General features: G+C 44.1%; 1 protein-coding gene across 1 annotated transcript in view; it reads left to right on the forward strand.

Moving 5' to 3' along the window:
- Positions 1 to 3,082: 3,082 nt before the first annotated feature.
- Positions 3,083 to 21,974, forward strand: part of BCL9 (BCL9 transcription coactivator) — a 268,598-nt gene continuing 249,706 nt past the window's right edge. Inside the window, exon 1 of the mRNA XM_075334946.1 lies at positions 3,083 to 3,376. The gene's annotated coding sequence lies outside the window, so the exon portion shown is untranslated. The remainder of the gene's footprint in view (positions 3,377 to 21,974) is intronic.

The raw sequence follows: 21,974 nt of genomic DNA on the forward strand, positions 1-21,974 counted from the left end.
AACACTGTCCCCATTGGGGCTCACAATCTAAATTCCCTATCTGTATGTCTTTGCAGTGTGGGAGGAAACCGGAGAACCCAGAGGAAACCCACGCAAACACAGGGAGAACATACAAACTCCTTGCAGATGGTGTCCTTGGTGGGATTTGAACCCAGGACCCCAGCGCTGCAAGGCTGCAGTGCTAACCACTGAGCCACCACAAGACTGCAGTGCTAACCACTGAGCCACCACAAGACTGCAGTGCTAACCACTGAGCCACCACAAGACTGCAGTGCTAACCACTGAACCACCACAAGACTGCAGTGCTAACCACTGAACCACCACAAGACTGCAGTGCTAACCACTGAGCCAGCACAAGACTGCAGTGCTAACCACTGAGCCACCACAAGACTACAGTGCTAACCACTGAGCCACCACAAGACTGCAGTGCTAACCACTGAGCCACCGTGCTGCCCAATAGATAGAAGAAGAGATAATAGATAGATAGATATATAGATACATGATAGATAGATAGATACATAGATACATAGATAGATAGATAGATACATAGATACATAGATACATGATAGATGGATAGATAGATAGCAATAGATAAAGGGAAAGATAAATAGATAGATAGATAGATAGATAGATAGAGGGATAATAGATAGATAAATATGGGATAGATAGATATTAGATATACTGGATTATCAGATTTATTTATTTTGAGGAATTTTCTGGTTATTTTCTTCTGCTTTTCTGAAACCCATGTTATTGAACAAAAGTGTCAGATTTTCTAGATTAGCAAATGGCAGATTAAAAGAATATCACACTCGGGTGCATATATACCCCCAAATTATTAATAACAGGGTAAAATTCTCAATGATTTATAATGATTGGCACCCTTCCCAGGACCTGACATCTGACATTACCTACAGCCCCTCCACCACCCCTAGCAGCCCATCACAACCAGAGAGAATCCCACCCTCACCCCCCCTCCATATCCCCCGCCACGTTCAGCCTGTAATTTACCAACAATAATTCGATTTTATGCCCTTTGAAACCATCACCTCCATAGACATCAATATCCAATTTTATTATTTATTTATTTATTTATTTCAATTCAATTGGTTGACTTTTCCTGACTCGGAGTACCAGATGACAAGATTTTGAGAGGTCGATGCTGAATCGTTCAAAACAATTGTAATAAAATATAATGCAAAATGGAAACATTCCGAACAATTGCAATGATGTAAAAAAAAATGGCTCAAAATGTCTATAAAAAAAAAATTGTTTAAAAGAACAGAGAGTCCTCAGTGGTTGATACCTTTTAATGGCTAACTGAAAAGATGGTAATAATTGCAAGCTTTCGAGACTACTCAGGTCTCTTCATCAGACCTGAGTAGTCTCGAAAGCTTGCAATTATTACCATCTTTTCAGTTAGCCATTAAAAGGTATCAACCACTGAGGACTCTCTGTTCTTTTAAACAATTTTTTTATCTCTACTGGCTAACACGGTACAAAGATATAAAAAAAAAGGATTTGTTTTTTAACTGAAACTAAAAATAGTATTAAAATGCATTCTGTAAAAATTAAAAGAAAAAACATCTATTGGGAAAAAATTTAAAAAATAACACAATAAGGAAATAAAAAAACATTAAAATGTAATGTGAAATTATAAAAAAAAGTGAATATTTATGCTAAAAGTGTACATGTAAAAAAATGAAATAAAAATGTAAAAAAAACTAGAAAATGTAACAAAAAATATACACAAAAAAGTATCTAAATGTAATCTAAAAACATGAAATAAAAAAGTGTAAACGTAAAAATAAATACAAATTCTAAAAGTGTATGCGGAAAAATGAAATTAAAAAAATCTAAAAAATGTATTGCAAAAATTAAAATAAAAAAACTGTTATAATTTAATAATTTAATGTAAGTGTGAAAAAAGCATAAATGTAAAATTGAATACAAATGCTGAAAAAAAATCTATTCTCAAAAATGTTTAAAAAAATATATACTTAAATGACAAAAAAATAATAAAACTTAGATAAGCAGTAATTAAAAAAAGAAATGAATTTAGAGGACAAAATAAATAATAATAAAAAAATATATAAGTAAACTGAAAGAATAAACAAAAGTATAGAAATATTTCAATATATTAATGACAAAATAATAATAATTAGAAAACGTCAGTTGAAATTCAATATTTAAATTTGAAAATTTGAATTGGAAGCTAAGAATGTCAGTTGGTCAAAAATATTTTGTGTTCCATTTCTTAAAAAGAAAAATATATACTTAAATGAGAAAAAAATAAAAAACTTAAATAAGCAGTAATTAAAAAAGAAACAAACTTAGAGAACAAAATAAATAATAATACAAAATTATAAGTAAACTGAAAGAATGAACAAAAGTATAGAAATATTTCAATAAATATTAAAGACAAAATAATAATAATAATTAGAAAACATCAGTTGAAATTCAAAATTTAAATTTGAAAATTTGAATTGGAACCTTAGAATATCAGTTGGTCAAAAATATTTTGTGTTCCATTTCTTAGTTTTTAAACCCTTTTTCAGCACCACCCTCCCCCTGTTTTGGGGAAGAATTGTATCCATAATGGGAGATTGTAGTAAAAAGTATCAATAACTACTTTCCCTGGTGCGCTGCCGGGTAGGACCGGTCTGGCATTGGCTGGAGGAGACACCAGGCGGGATGACTAATCCCATTCTTGGATTTTAGCATAATTAGGATTCGGGAGCCCCTTGATCATAACAATGATCATGTCTTCTGCCATTTTGCTGGGATAAAAGGAGAGCCTGGCAGCCCCTTCCCCCCACCTTGCGCTGACGACCCCCATATGTGTACATGCATGTGCATGTGTGTGTGCATATAGACATGTGCATGCGACCATTCCAGGCTCTTGCTTGTATTCTCTGTTTGTCTGTCACTGGAGGTTTTTTTTAGGTTTGCATTTAGAAGAAAGGAGGAGGAGGAGGAGGAGGAGGAGAAGGAGGAGAGGGGGGAGGTGGTGGAAGGAGGAAGAAGAGAAAAAAAAAAGTGGGAGGGAGAATGTCTTGTTTGTGGCTTGTCAGCAAATGCTTGAGACAAGCTTCCATGTGTGAAAGCTACTTGGCATGAATGCCTGGGTCGTACCAAGTCTCCAAGCTTCCAGAGGGGGAGTCGTAAGAAGCGCAGATCAGAACACGGTCAGACAATAGGCCCCTAAAGTGTCCCCCCTAAAGTTGCTTTGATGTTGTCCTAGTGTCTTCAACACTAAGGGCCAAGGGGGGATTGGAAGCCAAGTCGCCTTTTCTTGTGGCCATTGACTGATCATTGCCTTTCGCCACTTCCACCAATGCATCTCAAGCAGCAGCCCTTGTGGTGAGGAGCGAAGGTAAGGAGAGAGAGTTCCATTCCTGATTTCTTTTGGCAGCTTGTTTGCTGTGGGAGGGGAGGAAGGGGGGCTTACGGCTGGATTCCTGCGCTCACACACACCAGCAGCCAGCAATGGCATGGGTGACACTAGAAGACAGCTCGCCAGTGCCCGTAGACCCTCGCTTTACCTTGACCGTCACAAACCCAAAATATTTGCCGTACAAAAATTTTGGTAAAATTATTTATTTTTTTAATACATATATCAAAAATGAACTTTATGCTATTCGGAGCAAAAAGGTGCCCTAAACCTCTTTTTTTAATTTGGCCAAACGTGAAAAATAATTCTATTAGAATCAAACTATTTTTTAAAAAAATAGAACACATTCGTAGCCGTGGCAACAATGTATCAATTACTGCACAAGGCGACAATGTATCAAGGTTCTGAAGTTATTATGAATAATATGGATATATTGACGACGTGTTAACTTTTTTGGATGGGTTTAAAGTTTTATTTTTTAATACTATGGTTCTATATGGAAGGGTTGACTCTGATATAAGCAGAGAATGTCACGCGGATTTCAATTTTTTTTTTTAGAAGATCAGATTTCCTTCTCCAGTGTTACAGATCCCATGCTGTGAATCAATGTAGTTGTGGCCACCACCGATCTCATTGGTGCAACATAAGGTCTTATTGTAAGCGGGAAGCCCATAACGAGTCAGTGGCAGAGCTGAGACGGATGGAGTTGAGCTGATACTGAGAAATCAAAGGTGGACGTCTTTGTACAAGTCTCATTTTTTTGTACAAATCTCATTTTTTTGTACAAGTCTCATTTTTTGATCATGTAACTAATCAGGTTGTGAATTTTATTTATTTTTTGTATTTTTTTATTGAAAAATCTCCTGCTGCTATCATGAAAGCTGATGAACACTTTGGGAGCTACAAATTTGGTGTCAAAACTGGATTGAAAGATTACGGGAGTTTGGACTTTTTTGGAACTTTTTGGACTATAACGAAAAAAAAAGGATGTGTAGTTGTGGCTTTTTGTATGTTATCTTATACCTCATTTCTAAGCTTTGCTTTAGGGACTACCAGCTCCAGCGTAGAGTACTAAATGCAATCATTTCGGTTTGTGGTTCCTAAAGTGGTTCTTCATTATTGCGGCTTCGGGTCTCGCGGCCGCGAGGAAATGAAGTAGTCTCCCAGGGATGAGTCCCATGCTGGTGTCTCTCTACCTACGTAGGGATTTAAGTGCAATTCAACTACACATTACTATTCCCTCTGCAGGTAGAGACATATCCCAGGGAACCTGATCATTTACTGGCAGAGCGCAGACAGAATGTTTTTAAAAATGTACAAGTGAACGTGCTCCATTATCCGGAGCGATCACTTGCAGCTGAATATGGAGCAGCAACGACTTCGGGATATCACTACTTGTTTCTTGGACTATTATTTTCCAAAAAGTAAAACCCCCTGATTCACAAAAAAAAGTTTGGAGATCTGTGAAGCTGAAGGAGACGTGAGATTTATATTGTGGGACATTTTGGGTCAAAGTGAGACCGATGGTTTGGAGTTGTTTCAAAGTATTGGATTAGGTCATTTGGAGAAGACAAAAAAATTCCGCACCACTAAGTGAACCCTACGAGTGTTCGTTAGCGCTCTGTAGGTGCCGTGTTTGTGCTCCATGTGTGATGGATTGTCACATCAGTCCTGATTGTTGGTGTTCTTTTTAGAAGATGAGCAAGGCAATGGATAGTTTGGAAAGTCATGGGTTTTTTTGTAAGTCTTATTCTCCACTTGAGGACATTGTAGTGGAACTTGAAGCCTGTTTGACCCAATGCAAGATCTCCTCTCTGAAGTTCTACATTTAGCAAAAGAACCCTAGTTATTATTTTTAATGTTGTCCACATTGGCAAACCAGGTAATGCAAGATGGAAGGCACCTACACACATTCGGTACAAGTAGACCAAACCTGAGGGATTAGGAGGGATCGGTCAGCCATCTAACGGGTTACAGGGACCTCCCGACTTTACCCAGACAAATGATATCTCCAGTTGAATTCCATTAGCCAATGGGATTAAGAGGGATCGGTCAGCCATCTAATGGGTTACAGGGACCTACCGACTTTACCCAGGCAAATGATATCTCCAGTTGAATTCCATTAGCCAATGGGATTAAGAGGGATCGGTCAGCCATCTAATGGGTTACAGGGACCTCACAACTTTACCCAGACAAATGATGTCTCCAGTTGAATTCCATTGGCCAATGGGATTTGTAGGGATCGGTCAGCCATCTAATGGGCTACAGGGACCTCCCGACTTTACCCAGAAACATGATGTCTCCAGTTGAATTCCATTAGCCAATGAGATTAAGAGTGATCGGTCAGCCATCTAATGGGTGACAGGGACCTCACGACTTTACCCAGACAAATTATATCTCCATTTGAATTCCATTGGCCAATGACATTAGTAGAGATCGGTCAGCCATCTAATGGGCTACAGGGACCTCCCGACTTTACCCAGACACATGATGTCTCCAGTTGAATTCCATTAGCCAATGAGATTAAGAGGGATCGGTCAGGCATCTAATGGGTGACAGGGACCTCACGACTTTACCCAGACAAATTATATCTCCGTTGAATTCCACTGGCCAATGGGATTAAGAGGGATCGGTCAGCCATCTAATGGGTGACAGGGACCTCACGACTTTACCCAGACAAATTATATCTCCGTTGAATTCCATTGGCCAATGGGATTAAGAGGGATCGGTCAGCCGTCTAATGAGTTACAGGGACCTCCCGACTTTACCCAGACAAATGTCTCCAGTTGAATTCCATTGGCCAATAATTTTGTTCTTCATGGAGATAAGTCACGATCGGAGGAGTGTGGCAATGGTTCTTCCATAGAGAAGACAGGTGCACTTGGCCAAACAAAGCTTTCTGGTGTATGGGAGAGATGGTGCTCAGCCAATTATTTATTGGACAGCTATCTAATGTGTATGGTCAACTTTAGGGAGGGTTGTCTTCTTTCAGACAATGTTCTGCATTGGTTGTAATTTGTTAAAGAACATCAAACTGTCCTGTACTCTTTGTTCTTCATTGAGATGTCACCACCAGAGAAGTCTGTTAGAGGTTCCTCCAAAGAGAAGAGAGGTACGCTTGGCCAAACCAAGCTTTCTGGTGTATGGTGGAGATAGCTCTCAGCCAATTATTTAGCCGACAAATATTTAATGTGTATGGCCATCTTTAGGGGGGTTGTCCTCTTTCAGACAATGTTCTACACTGATTGTAAGTTGCTAAAGAACATCAAACTGCGCTGTACTCAACTTCCCCGAGTCCTCCAGCGAGTCTCTGTCCTTGCTCTCAGTGTCTGAACTTGGCCGCGGTGCCAAAATCACATTCATGTCCCTGTCCCTTGGGTAAGAAGCCAGGATAAAAATGATCAGAGCCAAACTAAATTCACACAAGACAATTTAATGTGGGGACATTTTAGAAAATTTGGAATCAGAGTGAAATTCCAAAGCCCCGTTGGCTCTCAGCAGATACATGATGCTTCACATTGGGCCTCTAGGCTTCTTTTGGAAGGTCCTTTTGGAAAATAGTAACTTGATGTTGTTTATTTTAGCCCATCCTGGTGCATCATCATCACCAGGGCACCAAAATCCAAAAGGTCTCAGAAAGTCGAGATGTTTCACCGCCGTTTTATATTCTGAACAAAATATAAACACAACACTTTTGTTTTTGTTCTCATTTTTCATGAGCTGAACTCAAAGATCTAAGACTTTTTCTATGGACACAAAAGGCCTTTTTCTTTCAAATATTGTTCACAAATGTGTCTGTATCTGTGCTAGTGAGCGCTACTCCTCTTCGGAGATAAGAATCCGTCCACCTCACAAGTGTGACATATCAAGATGCTGATTAAACAGCATGATTATTGCACAGGTGTGCCTTAGGATGCCAGCATGATTATTGCACAGGTGTGCATTAGGATGGCCAGCATGATTATTGCACAGGTGTGCCTTAAGATGGCCAGGATGATTATTGCACAGGTGGGCCTTAGGATGGCCAGCATGATTATTGCACAGGGGTGCTTTAGGATGGCCAGCTTGATTATTGCACAGGTGTGCATTAGGATGGCCAGCATGATTATTGCACAGGTGTGCCTTAGGATGGCCAGCATGATTATTACACAGGTGTGCCTTAGGATGGCCAGCATGATTATTGCACAGGTGTGCATTAGTATGGCCAGCATGATTATTGTATTAAAACTAGAAAAAAGAAGCGCTGATAGGGTAATACCAGATGACATGAGTAATATATAAAAATATATACACTCACCTATTGTGGTTGTGAACATCCCATCCACTGTTTAAGCATGAGATAATGGCGTCTGCTGCAGCCCCACGTGGATGAGCATTCAAACAGGGAAAGAGAAGGGGTTAACACCGCGCATCAGCCAAATGAAAATGTAGAGTTGCTGATAAATTTATATCTTTTTTTATTTCATAGGTCTACGCGTTTCGCAGTAGAAACCGCTTCCTCAGGACCAGAATATCAACAAAGCATGCTTTGTTGATATTCTTGTCCTGAGGAAGAGGTTTCTACCTCGAAACGCGTAGACCTATGAAATAAAAAAGATATCAATTTATCAACAACTCTTCATTTTCACTTGGCTAATGCGCGGCGTTAACCCCTTCTCTTCTCCTGTTTGAATGCAGCATCATTATTGCACAGGTGTGCCTTTAGATGGCCAGCATGATTATTGTACAGATGTGCCTTAGGCTGGCCAGTATCAATATTGCACAAGTGTGCCTTAGGCTGGCCACAATGAAAGGCCACTCTAAAATCTGCAATTTTAAAGTATTCAAGGGTCCGGAGGGGTCAGAAAATCTGGTGAATAAATTTTCTCGGCATGGAAAATCACGAGGACAATGATCAGTGGTCTGCCACTTGCAGCCCACCAGCCTGGGAAGACGGAGATTGGAGACAGTTTGGCTTCTGATTTTAGGTAGATTTTTCTTTGGGAAGTTTTTATTCCTTTTTTTGATATGCCTACTATAAAAGCATGACGTTCCATAAAGGTCATTTGCGGAGCTTTGGAAACCGCATGTCTGTGTATTTCTTTAATTCTCACAATGAATTCCAGAAACTGTTAATTGAAGTGACAATTACTTCAACAGTAATGAATCTTATTCTTCCCGTACACTTAGATCTCATGTCTCAAGCTAGCCATATGGCAGAATAAATAAAGTGCTGGTAACGTCCACCATAATTCTGAAGGTTTCTACCACATTCTTCTACATTTCTAACAGTTTTTAATGTTTTTGAGAAAAAAAATTGGGGTCTGGGTATAAATAGTTGTCCTGTCATTAGTCGTCAAGTGGCCACCAATATCTTGAGTGCTTAAGACGAGGCAAATAAGGTGTCCATGGTCTACGCCGGATCTCTGGGTACTGCAAAAAAAAGGAGGAAACTTGGGGTTTTCTACCAGAGTAGACACCAGTTTTGGGGACTTTATACTCTTCCAATTATTGCGAGTCTCTGTGTGTCTCTGCCCGAAGACCGCCAGACGTCTACTGCTTCTGGTCACCTAGTCTGAAGACGACGGCAGGAGATGTACTTCACCTGTTGCACTCGTTCTTGTTTTCCATGAGAAAATAAGATCTATCAACGCTAAACTTTGAAGGGGGGATCCAGAATTCAATAAACATGGGCTCCAAATCTGTCCACGTGAGCCACGGAGGAGCTCGGGAGACCCACTGCTGGAAAATCAGGACTATAGCCCGACCTTCACCGTCCTGGCAGTGTCAGGGCCACTCTTTGGGGGTCGGGGCGTCTTCATTTCTTGATGATTGTGGCCGGCTTGACCCTCCGTAGTGTTTTGAGATTTTGGTTATGGCTAGGGTACGCGGGGGGGTAGATATAGGTATTTGCATGTCACTCCGCAGTGCTGTAGAGAGTTAATTCTGCTCAGCCGTTCCCCTCTGGAGAGCGATGTTCAGCCGCTGCTGCTGTACATTCGGTGGATTCGCAGTATCTGCTGCTGTCAATCTGTTCTCCGCAGAGCAAATGTAAAAACGGGGAAAACACAAGTCAACGATTCAACGTGTCTCCAGCGCAGAGTCCGGCCGGAGCCCCCATGTTATGTTCTGGAGGTCGTTCTCCAAATTACCAGGGTCCATGTAATCCTTCATCAGAAGAAAGTAATGGCCCCAGATCACACGCCGGCTCCCCGGCTGCGGAGCAGCACCCAGATGCCAACTGTTGGCAAAAATCCCCACGTTCTGCAAAATCCCATCTGGGACCAAGAGATTTGTCTTATGTTCAAAATCTGTCTAGGATCTCGTGCCCGAAACAATGGAGCCGTCTGAAGTGGTGTCACCCAGGGCCACCATCCTGCACAGAGGACCATGGCCGTACTGTCCAGAGGTGGCAGCCGCACACACGTGCTCCATCTATGAGCCGAGGTGGAGGGATGGGTGGAAGGATGGATGGAAGGATGGGTGGATGGGTGGAAGGATGGATGGATGGAAGGATGGATGGAGAGAGGCATGGATGGATAGAGGGATGGATGGATAGAGGCATGGATGGATAGATGGAAGGATGGGTGGAAGGATGGATGGATAGAGGGATGGATGGATAGATGGAAGGATGGGTGGAAGGATGGAAGGATGGATGGATAGAGGCATGGATGGATAGAGGGATGGATAGATGGATAGAGGCATGGATGGATAGAGGGATGGATGGATAGAGGGATGGATGGATAGAGGCATGGATGGATAGAGGGATGGATGGAGAGATGCATGGATGGATAGAGGGATGGATGGATGGATAGAGGCATGGATGGATAGAGGGATGGATGGATGGATGGATAGAGGCATGGATGGATAGAGGGATGGATGGATAGAGGGATGGATGGATAGAGGCATGAATGGATAGAGGGATGGATGGATAGAGGGATGGATGGATAGAGGGATGGATGGATAGAGGCATGGATGGATAGAGGGATGGATGGATAGAGGGATGGATGGATAGAGGCATGGATGGATAGAGGGATGGATGGATAGAGGGATGGATGGATGGATAGAGGCATGGATGGATAGAGGGATGGATGGATAGAGGCATGGATGGATAGAGGGATAAATGGATAGAGGGATGGATGGATGGATAGAGGCATGGATGGATAGAGGGATGGATGGATAGAGGGATGGATGGATGGATGGATAGAGGCATGGATGGATAGAGGGATGGATGGATAGAGGGATGGATGGATAGAGGGATGGATGGATAGAGGCATGGATGGATAGAGGGATGGATGGAGAGAGGCATGGATGGATAGAGGGATGGATGGATGGATAAAGGCATGGATGGATAGAGGGATGGATGGATAGAGGGATGGATGGATAGAGGCATGGATGGATAGAGGGATGGATGGATAGAGGGATGGATGGATAGAGGGATGGATGGATAGAGGCATGGATGGATAGAGGGATGGATGGATAGAGGGATGGATGGATGGATAGAGGCATGGATGGATAGAGGGATGGATGGATAGAGGCATGGATGGATAGAGGGATAAATGGATAGATGGAAGGATGGATGCAGGAATGAATGGTGGAAGGATGGATGAATGGTGGCTTGAAGGATGGATGAAAAGAGGGAAGGATGGATGGAGGGATGGATAGATGGAAGGTTGAGGATCGATAGAAGGATGGATGGATGGATAGAAGAATAGATGGACAGATAGATGGATGGATGGACGGATAGAAGGATGGATTAATGGACGGATAGAAGGATGGATGGACGGATAGAAGGATGGATGGACGGATGGACAAAGGGATGGACAGATAGATGGATGGAAGGACGGATAGATGGATGGATGGACTGTTAGATGGATGGAAGGACAGATAGATGGATGGATGGTAGGACGGATGGATGGATGGTAAGACGGATGGATGGATGGAAGGACGGATGGATGGATGGAAGGATGGAAGGACGGATGGATGGATGGCAGGACGGATATATGGATGGCAGGACGGATAGATGGATGGCAGGACGGATAGATGGATGGCAGGACGGATAGATGGATGGAAGGATGGATAGATTGATAGATGGATGGAAGGAGTGATGGAGAGATGGATGGATGGATGGAAGGAACGGATATATGGATGGAAGGAACGGATATATGGATGGAAACATAGAGGGATGGATGGAAGGATGGAGGGATGGATGGAAGGATGGAGGAATGGATGGAAGGATGGAGGGATGGATGCATGGACAGAGGGATGGATGGAAGGACGGATAGATGGATGGAAGGACGGATAGATGGATGGAAGGACGGATAGATGGATGGAAGGATGGATGGATTGATGGATGGATGGAGGGAGTGATGGAGAGATGGATGGATGGAGGGATGGATGGAGGAATAGATGGAGGAATTGAGGGATGAAAAGAGGAATGGAGGGATGGAGGGATGCATGGATGAATGGATGGATGGGGGAGGGATGGATGGAGGAATGAATGGAGTGATGGATGGATGGATGGATGGATGGAGGGATTGAGGGATGAATGCATGGATAAGGATGGAGAGAGGGATGGAGAGAGGGATGGATAGAGAGATGGACGGAAAGATGGATGGAGTGAGAAATAGAGAGATGGAAAGATAAATGGATAGAGTGAGAAATGGATGGATGGATGGAGGGAGTGATGGAGGGATGGATGGATGTATGGAGGGATTTATAGATATTTCAGTGATTATATTGGCACTTTCTTCTCTTCTTCCATTACGTCTTGGAGCCTCCTTGAGATAAATGTTGTCTTCTCTGCTGCCCGTGTCTCTGTCTCTCGCAGGATGACCCATAAATGTGCGCGGTGTTATGTATACTTGTGATTTAATGAATGTTTTGTTATTGTCCTCGCTGATCCTTGTGTTTCTCAGGGGCCCAGACACATCAAATGAATAATATCCGGTGCAGTCCTGGAGAGCCGCATCTCCGCTGTATATTACAGTAACGAGCGCGCTCCCACCTGACACTCCATTCATATCCCTATAGGCCCCAGCACTGGGGGACGGATGGACTCTGTACTGTATGACTGTGTGTATGCTGGCTTCTCATTTACACATTATATATGCTGACTTATTTAAGCGTTCCTCATTTCCACATTATTGCATTTTTACTATATTATTTCAGAGCTCCAAATGTCAAGCATAGACATGGAGCTAAAGTATAAGATTCTCGTTATCTTCAGCCACCACCAGGGGGAGCCGAGAAGCTTACACTATAAAACCAGTATGCAGCAAGCTCCTGAGCTCCCCCTGGTGGTGGCTGCAGAGAGACTATTATTATTGCTCTCTGATGATTGACCTCTGGATGTTCTGACCCCAGAATCTGCACACTATTACAACCTTGCTGGCCATTTTTCTGCAGATTTTATATTTCCTGCTGTCCACTGTGATAAGAGGTCTGATTAGAGGTCACCCTCTTTTTGATCCTAAAAAAAAATGTTCACATTTTTTTTTACGTTCGATTTTTTTTGTATCCCAGACCATTTAAATGAAAAAATATTTTTATTTATTTTACTTTATTTTTCTTTTATTTTTTTTCTCATGATTTTCATTTCCATAAATGTTTATTATGCGTTGTTTATATAGCGCCATCATATTCCGCAGCGCTTTACAGACGGCATCATAACTGTCCACATTTGCGCTCACAATCTAAATTCCCTATCATTATGTCTTTGGAGTGAGGGAGAAACCGGTGAACCTGGAGGAAAAACATGCAGCCCCCTTCTCTATTATAGTTGATGGCTGACTTTATATATATTCTGAATGTTCAGCCAGTCTCCTTCTGTATTAAAACTGATGGCTGTCTTTCTATCTTGAATGCTTAGCCAGCCCCCTCCTCTATCATACTTGATGGCTGACTTTCTATTCTGAATGCTTAGCCAGCCCCCTTCTCTATCATAGTTGATGGCTGACTTTCTATTCTGAATGTTTAGCCAGCCCCCTTCTCTATCATACTTAATGGGGAACTTTCTATTTTGAATGCTCAGCCAGCCCCCTTCTCTTATTATAGTTGATGGCTGACTTTCTATTCTGAATGCTTAGCCAGCCCCCTTCTCTATCATACTTGATGGCTGACTTTCTATTTTGAATGCTTAGCCAGCCCCCTTCTCTATCATAGTTGATGGCTTCCTTTCTAATTTGAATGATTAGCCAGCCCCCTTCTCTATCATACTTGATGGCTGACTTTCTATTCTGAATGCTTAGCCAGCCCCCTTCTCTATCATACTTGATGGCTGACTTTCTATTCTGAATGCTCAGCCAGCCTCCTTCTCTATCATAGTTGATGGCTTCCTTTCTAATTTGAATGCTCAGCCAGCCCCCTTCTCTATCATACTTGATGGCTGACTTTCTATTCTGAATGCTTAGCCAGCCCCCTTCTCTATCATATTTGATGACTGAATTTCTATTTTAAATGCTTAGCCAGCCCCCTTCACTATCATAGTTGATGGTGTACTTTCTATTCTGAATGCTTAGCCAGCCTCCTTCACTATCATAGTTGATGGCTGACTTTATATTCTGAATGTTCAGCCAGCCTCCTTCTCTATTAAAGTTGATGGCTGTCTTTCTATCTTGAATGCTTAGCTAGCCCCCTTCTCTATCATACTTGATGGCATACTTTCTATTTTGAATGCTTAGCCAGCCCCCTTCTCTATCATAGTTGATGGCGGACTTTCTATGTTGACTGCTCAGCCAGCCCCCTTCTCTATCATATTTGATGACTGAATTTCTATTTTGAATGCTTAGCCAGCCCCCTTCTCTATCATACTTGATGGCTGACTTTCTATTCTGAATGCTTAGCCAGCCCCCCTCTCTATCATAGTTGATGGCGCACTTTCTATTCTGAATGCTTAGCCAGCCCCCTTCTCTATCATACTTGATGGCTGACTTTCTATTCTGAATGTTCAGCCAGCCTCCTTCTCTATTAAAGTTGATGGCTGTCTTTCTATCTTGAATGCTTAGCCAGCCCCCTTCTCTATAATAGTTGATGGCTGACTTTCTATGTTGACTGCTCAGCCAGCCCCCTTCTCTTTAATAGTTGATGGCTGACTTTATATTCCGAATGCTTAGCCGGCCCCCTTCTCTATCATAGTTGATGGCTGACTTTCTATTTTGAATGCTTCGCCATCCCACTTCTCTATCATAGTTGATTGCTGACTTTATATTCTGAATGCTCAGCCAGCCTCCTTCTCTATTAAAGTTGATGGCTGTCTTTCTATCTTGAATGCTTAGCTAGCCCCCTTCTCTATCATACTTGATGGCTGACTTTCTATTTTGAATGCTTAGCCAGCCCCCTTCTCTATCATAGTTGATGGTGGACTTTCTATGTTGACTGCTCAGCCAGCCCCCTTCTCTATCATATTTGATGACTGAATTTCTATTCTGAATGCTTAGCCAGTCCCCTTCTCTATCATACTTGATGGCTGACTTTCTATTCTGAATGCTTAGCCAGCCCCCTTCTCTATCATAGTTGATGGCGCACTTTCTATTCTGAATGCTTCGCCATCCCACTTCTCTATCATAGTTGATTGCTGACTTTATATTCTGAATGCTCAGCCAGCCTCCTTCTCTATCATATTTGATTCCTGACTTTATATTTCAGCATCATAAGCAAACCTCCGTCTCTGTCATGTCAATAAATAGACAGAAGGGGGCTGGTTTAGCCATTAAAATAGGAAATCAGCCAGCCACCTTCACACACAGTTTTGATGCCAACAAAGTGCTTTTGTCAGGTATAGGCCGGTAGTGGACCCCAAACAGGGCAGCTACTGGAGGCCGGGAGCAGCTACTGGAGGCCGGGAGCAGCTACTGGAGGCCGGGAGCAGCTACTGGAGGCCGGGAGCCGCTACTGGAGGCTGGGAGCCGCTACTGGAGGCCGGGAGCCGCTACTGGAGGCCGGGAGCCGCTACTGGAGGCCGGGAGCCGCTACTGGAGGCCGGGGCACCTGGACTGATAGAATATTATTATTACTATTTACAGATAATTTATGAATTAATCTTTTTTCTATGGAAAATCTCTCTATCACAATACTTACATACGTGGCTCTCGTGGCCCCCAATCTTCTGGTAGTTGTAGTGTTGGGGCAGCTGGAGCCCCCCAGGTTGGAGACCACTGACTGCTCATGGTGGAGCCATCTGTTGCTTTTACACAACTTTTTGTGACTTTTCTTCCTCGCAGACGCAGACATACCATGACAGACAGTGAAAGCATGAAAATTGTAGACAGGCGGGGGATGCGACAGCTGGAGGGCGGCCAGGGCCGGGCAGCTGGGGGGCCACTATATAAAAGACATGGCCACAAGACAAAGACTGTGCAAAGAGTGACACCTGAGACAAAGCCAGACCCCTCCAGGAGACCCGACTCTGCACCAGCCACAGTGCCCATATCATACACCAGCCACAGTGCCCATATCATACACCAACCACAGTGCCAATATCATACACCAGCCACAGTGCCCATATCATACACCAACCACAGTGCCAATATCATACACCAACCACAGTGCCAATATCATACACCAGCCACAGTGCCCATATCATACACCAACCACAGTGCCCATATCATACACCAACCACAGTGCCCATATCATACACCAGCCACAGTGCCCATATCATACACCAACCACAGTGCCCATATCATACACCAGCCACAGTGCCCATATCATACACCAACCACAGTGCCCATATCATACACCAACCACAGTGCCCATATCATACACCAGCCACAGTGCCCATATCATACACCAACCACAGTGCCCATATCATACACCAGCCACAGTGCCCATATCATACACCAGCCACAGTGCCCATATCATACACCAACCACAGTGCCCATATCATACACCAACCACAGTGCCCATATCATACACCAGCCACAGTGCCCATATCATACACCAACCACAGTGCCCATATCATACACCAACCACAGTGCCCATATCATACACCAGCCACAGTGCCCATATCATACACCAACCACAGTGCCCATATCATACACCAGCCACAGTGCCCATATCATACACCAACCACAGTGCCCATATCATACACCAGCCACAGTGCCCATATCATACACCAACCACAGTGCCCATATCATACACCAGCCACAGTGCCCATATCATACACCAGCCACAGTGCCCATATCATACACCAACCACAGTGCCCATATCATACACCAGCCACAGTGCCCATATCATACACCAACCACAGTGCCCATATCATACGCCAGCCACAGTGTCCATATCATACACCAGCCACAGTGCCCATATCATACACCAACCACAGTGCCCATATCATACACCAGCCACAGTGCCTATATCATACGCCAGCCACAGTGCCCATATCATACACCAGCCACAGTGCCCATATCATACACCAGCCACAGTGCCCATATCATACACCAGCCACAGTGCCCATATCATACACCAACCACAGTGCCCATATCATACGCCAGCCACAGTGCCCATATCATACGCCAGCCACAGTGCCCATATCATATGCCAGCCACAGTGCCCATATCATATACCAGCCACAGTGCCCATATCATACACCAGCCACAGTGCCCATATCATACGCCAGCCACAGTGCCCATATCATACGCCAGCCACAGTGCCCATATCATACACCAACCACACTGCCCATATCATACGCCAGCCACAGTGCCCATATCATATACCAGCCACAGTGCCCATATCATACACCAGCCACAGTGCCCATATCATACGCCAGCCACAGTGCCTATATCATACACCAACCACAGTGCCCATATCATACACCAGCCACAGTGCCCATATCATACACCAACCACAGTGCCCATATCATACACCAACCACAGTGCCCATATCATACGCCAGCCACAGTGCCCATATCATACACCAACCACAGTGCCCATATCATACGCCAGCCACAGTGCCCATATCATGTACCAGCCACAGTGCCCATATCATACACCAGCCACAGTGCCCATATCATACGCCAGCCACAGTGCCCATATCATACGCCAGCCACAGTGCCCATATCATACACCAACCACACTGCCCATATCATACGCCAGCCACAGTGCCCATATCATATACCAGCCACAGTGCCCATATCATACACCAGCCACAGTGCCCATATCATACGCCAGCCACAGTGCCCATATCATACACCAGCCACAGTGCCCATATCATACACCAGCCACAGTGCCCATATCATACACCAACCACAGTGCCCATATCATACACCAGCCACAGTGCCCATATCATACGCCAGCCACAGTGCCCATATCATACACCAGCCACAGTGCCCATATCATGCACCAGCCACAGTGCCCATATCATACACCAACCACAGTGCCCATATCATACACCAGCCACAGTGCCTATATCATACGCCAGCCACAGTGCCCATATCATACACCACCCACAGTGCCCATTCCCACAGTGCCCATATCATACACCAGCCACAGTGCCCATATCATACGCCAGCCACAGTGCCCATATCATACACCAGCCACAGTGCCCATATCATACACCAACCACAGTGCCCATATCATACACCAACCACAGTGCCCATATCATACACCAGCCACAGTGCCCATATCATACACCAGCCACAGTGCCCATATCATACACCAGCCACAGTGCCCATATTATACACCAGCCACAGTGCCTATATCATACACCAGCCACAGTGCCCATATCATACGCCAGCCACAGTGCCCATATCATACACCAGCCACAGTGCCCATATCATACACCAGCCACAGTGCCCATATCATACACCAGCCACAGTGCCCATATCATACACCAGCCACAGTGCCCAGATCATACACCAGCCACAGTGCCCATATCATACACCAGCCACAGTGCCCATATCATACGCCAGCCACAGTGCCCATATCATACGCCAGCCACAGTGCCCACATATCATACACCAACCACAGTGCCCATATCATACACCAGCCACAGTGCCCATATCATACACCAGCCACAGTGCCCATATCATACACCAACCACAGTGCCCATATCATACACCAGCGACAGTGCCCATATCATACACCAGCCACAGTGCCCATATCATACACCAACCACAGTGCCCAGATCATACACCAGCCACAGTGCCCATATCATACACCAGCCACAGTGCCCATATCATACGCCAGCCACAGTGCCCATATCATACGCCAGCCACAGTGCCCATATCATACACCAGCCACAGTGCCCACATATCATACACCAACCACAGTGCCCATATCATACACCAACCACAGTGCCCATATCATACACCAACCACAGTGCCCATATCATACACCAACCACAGTGCCCATATCATACACCAGCCACAGTGCCCATATCATACACCAGCCACAGTGCCCATATTATACACCAGCCACAGTGCCCATATCATACACCAGCCACAGTGCCCACATATCATACATCATATATCTTTCTATCTGTATAGTTTTGTGTCGTCTCTGATTATATTAATGAGTAAAGTTAATAAATATAATATAGTACAGAAGTGTTTCTTTGAACTTTATACATAAAAATTATTGAAGCCACCACAGAGCACCCCTAATCATAGCCCTGATAAATGGAGTCAGTCCAGGAAATGATTCCGGCACATGCGGCCCTCGGGCTGCTCAATTCAATAAACTTTATTTATAACAACCTGGAGAAGCCCTCGAAGAGCGTCGGTCTCATACAGGCAGCTCTCCCTCTGATCTGTCCCAGTCACTTCTCCCCACATCCCTCTCATTACCGAGACTCCCGCTGCCCCCTCACCGAGAGAGCGAGGGGGCGCAACCGCCACAGGCTCCACAAACCCTGCAAGGCCCGAAGGAAGGATCCGCACATATGTACACAGCGACTGCACCAGCAGAATAGTGAGTGCAGCTCTGGAGTATAACACAGGAGGTAACTCAGGATCAGTAATGTAATGTATGTACACAGCGACTGCACCAGCAGAATAGTGAGTGCAGCTCTGGAGTATAACACAGGAGTTAACTCAGGATCAGTAATGTATGTACACAGTGACTGCACCAGCAGAATAGTGAGTGCAGCTCTGGAGTATAACACAGGGTGTAACTCAGGATCAGTAATGTAATGTATGTACACAGTGACTGCACCAGCAGAATAGTGAGTGCAGCTCTGGAGTATAATACAGGAGGTAACTCAGGATCAGTAATGTAATGTATGTACACAGTGACTGCACCAGCAGAATAGTGAGTGCAGCTCTGGAGTATAATACAGGAGGTAACTCAGGATCAGTAATGTGTGTACACAGTGACTGCACCATCAGAATAGTGAGTGCAGCTCTGGAGTATAACACATGAGGTAACTCAGGATCAGTAATGTATGTACACAGCGACTGCACCAGCAGAATAGTGAGTGCAGCTCTGGAGTATAACACAGGGTGTAACTCAGGATCAGTAATGTATGTACACAGCGACTGCACCAGCAGAATAGTGAGTGCAGCTCTGGAGTATAACACAGGGTGTAACTCAGGATCAGTAATGTAATGTATGTACACAGCGACTACACCAGCAGAATAGTGAGTGCAGCTCTGGAGTATAACACATGAGGTAACTCAGGATCAGTAATGTATGTACACGGTGACTGCACCAGCAGAATAGTGAGTGCAGCTCTGGAGTATAACACATGATGTAACTCAGGATCAGTAATGTATGTACACGGTGACTGCACCAGCAGAATAGTGAGTGCAGCTCTGGAGTATAACACAGGAGGTAACTCAGGATCAGTAATGTAATGTATGTACACAGCGACTGCACCAGCAGAATAGTGAGTGCAGCTCTGGAGTATAATACAGGAGGTAACTCAGGATCAGTAATGTATGTACACAGTGACTGCACCAGCAGAATAGTGAGTGCAGCTCTGGAGTATAACACAGGAGGTAACTCAGGATCAGTAATGTATGTACACAGTGACTGCACCAGCAGAATAGTGAGTGCAGCTCTGGAGTATAACACAGGAGGTAACTCAGGATCAGTAATGTATGTACACAGTGACTGCACCAGCAGAATAGTGAGTGCAGCTCTGGAGTATAACACAGGAGGTAACTCAGGATCAGTAATGTATGTACACAGTTACTGCACCAGCAGAATAGTGAGTGCAGCTCTGGGGTATAATACAGGAGGTAACTCGGGATTAGTAATGTAATGTATGTGCACAGTGACTGCAGCAACAGAATAGTGAGTGCAGCTCTGGAGTATAACACAGGAGGTAACTCAGGATCAGTAATGTATGTACACAGTGACTGCACCAGCAGAATAGTGAGTGCAGCTCTGGAGTATAACACAGGAGGTAACTCAGGATCAGTAATGTATGTACACAGTTACTGCACGAGCAGAATAGTGAGTGCAGCTCTGGGGTATAATACAGGAGGTAACTCGGGATCAGTAATGTAATGTATGTGCACAGTGACTGCACCAACAGAATAGTGAGTGCAGCTCTGGAGTATAACACAGGAGGTAACTCAGGATCAGTAATGTATGTACACAGTGACTGCACCAGCAGAATAGTGAGTGCAGCTCTGGAGTATAATACAGGAGGTAACTCAGGATCAGTAATGTATGTACACAGTGACTGCACCAGCAGAATAGTGAGTGCAGCTCTGGAGTATAGTACAAGATGTAACTCAGGATCATTCAGCAGACTATTGCAGTTGTGAATAGATATAATCATAGATTGTTTGAATGTGTGTGATGCTGCTTCCACCGATCACCATGATTCTAATTATTCTCTACGTGATTTGCTTTGTTATTTTACACCCCTGTCCCCGGAGTGGTAAATGCCAAATTGTTCTGTTCATCTCCTTCCTAATGACTTGCAGCGGGGAGAGCTGCGTACACTGCAGGGAATCATTCCTCGCAGTATGGACGGAGCAGGCGGTGTCGCAGTCGGTGCCAGGCCTCGTTTAGCGGGACCCTGTAACCTCGCGGTGGTCACCAGCCAGCGGAGCGCTTCATTCCTCGCGGCCGCCTCTGGCTGCGGAGATCTCTGCTAATGTTGGCCGGAGAGGATCCGTCGTGCCCCCTCCAGATTTGGCTCCGCTCAGTGCCAGCAGCCGGGCATTCCTGCCAATTACAGCTTCCAAATCAGAATGTAAAATACGGGAACTGATTTTCCTGAATTTCCTGCCGTCGCTTTTCCTTATTTTTTAACCCTTCATATTCTGGGTTATATACAAGTGTATCTCAATAAATTAGAATATCATCAAAAAGTTAATTTATTTCAGTAATTAAATACAAAAAGGGAAACGCGTATATTATATAGAGTCATTACACACAGAGGGATCTATTCCTATATATTATAGAGTCATTACACACAGAGGGATCTATTCCTATATATTATAAAGAGTCATTACACACAGAGGGATCTATTCCTGTATATTATATACAGTCATTACACACATAGAGATCTATTCCTATATATTATATAGAGTCATTATACACAGAGGGATCTATTCCTTTATATTATATAGAGTCATTACACACAGAGGGATCTATTCCTATATATTATACAGAGTCATTACACACAGAGGGATCTATTCCTATATATT

Source organism: Anomaloglossus baeobatrachus, chromosome 2 (assembly GCF_048569485.1).
Source record: "Anomaloglossus baeobatrachus isolate aAnoBae1 chromosome 2, aAnoBae1.hap1, whole genome shotgun sequence".
Taxonomy (NCBI): domain Eukaryota; kingdom Metazoa; phylum Chordata; class Amphibia; order Anura; family Aromobatidae; genus Anomaloglossus; species Anomaloglossus baeobatrachus.